Source organism: Etheostoma spectabile, chromosome 16, assembly GCF_008692095.1.
Source record: "Etheostoma spectabile isolate EspeVRDwgs_2016 chromosome 16, UIUC_Espe_1.0, whole genome shotgun sequence".
Lineage (NCBI taxonomy): Eukaryota > Metazoa > Chordata > Actinopteri > Perciformes > Percidae > Etheostoma > Etheostoma spectabile.
In genome coordinates, this window is record NC_045748.1 from 4,580,582 (window position 1) to 4,585,920 (window position 5,339).

Here is a 5,339-nt window from a genome sequence, read left to right on the forward strand (position 1 = left end):
TTGCTTGCTCTGGAGGAAACCACTAGAACTGTTGGGTCCTTGTAAATTCTGGAGTGTGGACTAGACCTACTCTATATGTAAAGTGTCTCGAGATAACTCTTGTTATGAATTGATTTTATAAATAAAATTGAAATTAAAATTGAAATTGAAATGTTCTGGCCAGACATGTAAATGTTTCCCCTTTCGTTCACAGTGTTCAGCAGAGCTCAATTTCTGCTGGGCACCTCATGTTCATAGATTCATAGCTCTAAAGAGCTGCATCGCTTTGTCCTAGTGGTTAACTGTGGTCACGCTCAAGTTGAAGGGGTTTGTTACTCATAGATCGTTGGAGTTTGGGTGAATATATCCCTTAGTTTGCTATGTGTATTGCTTGGTTTCTAACACAGCCAGAAGCAGGAGGCTATACAGATCCCGCCCGGACTGACTCGCTGTGAAGAGGTCGGTGAAGAGGAGTCAACAGTTGGTCAAGGCCTTCACCCAATCACCAGTCAGACTCACATGGGGCTGGGCAATATGTCAATATTCTATCAACATCGATGTATGAGACTAGATATCGTCTTCCATTTTGGATTTTCTGAACTTACTACACTGTTCTAGCTCTGCTATTATTTGCCATTACCCACTTAGTCATTGTATCCACATTATTGGTGATTATTTATCAAAAGTCATTGTGTTCACATTTTGTGAAAGCATCAATAGTCACACTACACACTACAATATCGCCATAATATGGACATTGAGGTGTTTGGCAAAAATAGCATGATATTACATTTTTGCCAAATCGCCAGGTCTAGTCTCACATAAGACACACAGACACACACACGCACACGCACACGCACACACACAATAAAGAGACTACCAGAACAAGAATAGACAGCGCTGTGTTCCACGCTGGAAAACATTGACATTTTAACTTCTTACTAGGCAATCATGTAATGAGAACAACCTTTAGATTCACACCAGCACAGATAGGAATGACTGCAGGCTGTTACTCCATTATTTATAATTCCCGAAACACACCATTGTTCACAACTGAGTGACACTCAAACAGTGTATTAAATACTGAAACGCAAGATTTGAAAATAATATGACAGGAAGAGGTGAACTTTTAATGCCAGCTCTTAAAACAGAACGTCGTGGTTGATTTGGCGTAATAACTGTAGGCCTATTTTGAATACGAGAGTAAATCAAAGATGTCACCGTGGTCTTCCTTAAGCCATGAGCCGGCGGAATTTGATCCCCCTCCCAACAAGGAAAAATGTGCCTGAGTGAAGCAAAACTTAACACATGCCAACCCTGACTCTGAAAGAGTCGATTTAATGTCAGGCTTGGACAGATCACAAGTGGAATCAGGAAGCTATACTTATGCTGAGAAAGTCAGGGGGAAAATGTAAATGTGAAGGGAGCTGCTGTCGCTTATTACTGGGAAATATTCATGTGATATTTCGTTTCAGCCTATGACACTACATTTCTGTCAGAATCACGGATCATGCGGTGCATAAATCAGATGCCTCCACATGAGTTACAGTATCCACCATTTAGAAAATAAACAGACTTAAACATGTTTTTCCTTTATAATAAATCATATTATAGACTAGTATTGAGAACTGTTCTTTATCATGTACCGTGATTGTATGGAGCTTCTTTTTTTTGCAATGGTGTGATACATACTGATGAGGGGGTTTTCCATTAGCTGCATTTCTGTGACAACAATGTGGAGAGAAAACTAAATGCAATATGTCATAAGCGATAAATAAATAAAAAAAGCTTTCATCTTAAACGCTACGAGAAAGACAAACACAGAATAGCAAACAGAGCAAAATAATGAACCCTGGAGCCAGTGAGGAGGACAAAGAGAGACGAGTGAAAGCCCGCGGGGATGCTCAACAGATACTCACGCCTCTCGTCCCTGCATCCGTCCACCGCTGCACCGCCAGATGTGAATCCAGGCAAAGCTGCAAAGAACGGAGGCAAGAATGGAGTGGGGGGGTGGGGGGGGTGGAGAAGGAAGGAGGAAGGAAAAAACAAGGCAGGGAAGGAGAGAAACGTAGATAGGGTTCTCTCCTCTGGCAGATTGATAACAACTGCCTGACTTGGTATCAGATGGGAACGCAAGGCCAGAGGGAGGAAAGGGAGGGGTGATATAAGGTGAAATGAAATGACAAAGCTGACAAAGATGGTCATATTTGGTGGGAGATGAAGATAGAGACGGGAGAGGTACTGCGAAGGCTCGGAAGGGCCAAAAGGAGCAAGGTAGGAGAGAAAGTTGATTTGGCATAGATTGTTTGGTTTCAAATGAAAGTTAACGGCGAGGATTGAGAAAAATGTTCATGTGACTGCCAGAAATGTATAAAGAAGGAGTTCATGGGAAATTGAAAAGAACTAAATAACCTACGCTAGGACTGCAAAGTCGAATTTAAAGAACTATTTTATATTATCGCTGTCAAGCAGAAACCATTTTCTTTCATGAATGAATACTATTGGTCACCCTTTACGATTCTCTGAGGGGTTTTAAAAATATTCAAACGGTGCCGAAGGGATTTCATATGAGAAAAATAGCTCAATATAATATTTTCAAATTAGCCTATTTTTCATTTCCTGAAAAGTAACGGTTTCAGGTATTCAACTTGCCATGACACACACACAAAAAGGGAAATTGAAGGATATTAAGGAAGGTAGTTTTACAAAACACATTTTACTGTAGCCAGACATTTTCTTGGATCAGGGGTATTGTTAACGAGCATAGGCCAAATGGAGATGATTAGATCAGCCTTTTAATAAGCCGCTACATGATGAGAATTGGTCTCCTTTGACAAATCAGCGTAAACCTTTTTTTATGCCAGATTAGAGGATTCTGTAAGGGTGTGCAAAAAAAACTATTTGTATTTGAATCGCGATTCAAACTCTACCGATTCAAAATCGACTCATAGAATTCCAAAATTCGATTCACATTTTTTTAATTTGTATGTCTACTGCAATCGCAAGATAGAAGTAACACATTTACATAGTGTGAATTGTTTTTTGAATTGAGAATTGTTTTTGAATGAAAAATAGATACTGAATTGACTTGTGAGCCTAAATTCGAAATTGAATTGCAACATTTTCTGAATCATACACCCCTACTGGCTTGGTTTTTCCGCAGGTTTAGCTTGGAAAAAAACATGGTGATCGTTGGAAACCCCAAATCTTTTTTACAATATGTTACTGTTGCATCATTACAATTTTCATCATTACAACTTGTTCTTAAAAGTTAAATATAGACATGGACTGATATATATATATATATATATATATATATATGCAAATCAACACCCAATTAGGATTAAATATGGCGCTGCTTGCTGTCGTCATCAGCTGAACCACTCCCAACAGACACTGATTGGTTCAGCTCTCAGCTGTCTGCCTCAGAGGATTACCAGCGAATCATCTGTGACCTAAAACCGAGCTCATATGATTTAAGATGGTCTTACAAGGCTGAAAGGAAGGACTCAGGGCTACGGCTTGGCAGGCTAAAGAGTGACTAAAGAGTGAGAGACAAAATGACTGGCAGGTTGATAAAAAGGTTGTCATCTCCGCTGCGCAGTGAATAAATAACTGGATGACGGTGCGGTGAGATAAGTGGAAGTAGAAAGTGGAAGAGAGAAGGAGAGAAAGACATTGAAAATGAGTGAGGTGGTCGGGCAAAGTCAAAGGGAATTGTCACCTATTCTGGACTTTGTAGGACGGAAAGAGGGATCAGCGACTAGGGGGAGAAAACAAGGAATGGAGACAAGGAGAGCAAGAAAAGGAGAGGAAAATGAGTCAGATGTGGACAAAGAAGGGATAAGCAGGATAGCAAACTTGCTGTCAAAGTTGGCCAAAGATGAGAGACATTGATTACAAGGCCAAGTGGATGAATACCAAGAAACAGCTAAAGAGCAAGAGGGAGAAACAGCGAGGGATGAAGGGAGAACAGAGGAGCAAAACTGACCTAAAATGGACTTAACTGCCTATCCAAATCGAAGGATAGAAAAAGAGTGGAGGGAGGGCAGGGGCTGAGAGACAGCGAAATGCTGTGAAATTGACATGAAAATGAGGGGATGCTTGAGGAAAAGCCAGCACGCTGTGACACCTGAGTTTGTGAGGGTTTAGGGTAGGGTTGGCTCAGCACGATAAGATAACTGCCACCTTATCTGTGCTCAGACTGCTAACACGTGCACGCACGCGCACACAACACCCACACACCAACACACACCACCACACACACACACACACACACACACACACACACACACACACACACAAATATCAACACACATGCTGCTTACACACAGTTTCCCTTGGTCAGGGGAGAGCAGACATGGAAAGAACTATTAGAAGATTGGCAGACAGGTGTTTGGGGCTGTGAATGGAACTGATTTAGATGTCTGTGTGTGGTGTGGTGATGTGTGTATACTGTACATGTGACAGGGAAACTTTATAATGGCAATGGTTTGGTTTGTATATGATTGTTGAAACAAAACGTGTTTATACGGAGGGAGGTCTTTGTGAGTATTTATTAATGCACTGCATGTGTGCCAGTAGAGGTTTCTCTGTGTCTGCTTCTATTCATATGTGTAAAATGTGCTGATGTCATGTCTACTATTATCAATCGAGGGGTTTGTTTTGTTTGCTTCCTATTGCAAAGTCTTGGTCCAGGTTACAGCATGTGCCTGGTTAGTCACACACTCAGTCGATCACCCTGGCATATACAGTAAGTAAGTAAGTAATGGTTCAATAGCAGGAGGCTGGCGGGGCTGTAGTGGCTAGCCGAAGGAGACAAATGTGGGATTAAACGGGCTGAGAGAAATTGAGAAATAAAAAGGTGAGAGGCAGAAATGAGAAAAGGAGTGATCAGGAAAGAATAAAAGATATGCCAAAGCTGGTTGCTTAAAGCAGTTTGTATTGAATGACAAGATCGATGCATTATGTACTGTATTTAAAAGGTCCCATGGCATGAAAACATTTTTTTACAACAATATGCGTTCCCCCAGCCTGCCTATGGTGCCCCAGTTGATAGAAATGGTGATAGGTGTAAACCGAGCCCCGGGTGTCCTGCTCTGCCTTTGACAAAATGAAAGCTCTGATTGATGGGCCGATCTGGAATCTTGCTCCTTATGAGGTCATATAGGGCAAGGTTACCTCCCCTTTCTCTGCTTTCTTTTGCCCGCCCAGAGAATTTGGCCCACCCATGAGAAAGATACATCATGGTTTTCAAACGAGCAAAGTGGTTTGTCAAGGCCACACCCCCAGCCTCCACCTTTCTGCCCCCCCCTCTCCTCCTCAAAAGCTACAGACTCAGAAATGGCACACACTAAGGA

At 41.7% G+C, this 5,339-nt stretch overlaps 1 protein-coding gene across 1 annotated transcript in view; it reads right to left on the minus strand.

Moving 5' to 3' along the window:
* The window catches only part of cntfr (ciliary neurotrophic factor receptor), a 252,365-nt gene that overhangs the window by 214,680 nt on the left and 32,346 nt on the right, over positions 1–5,339 (minus strand). The gene's annotated exons all lie outside the window — the stretch shown is intronic.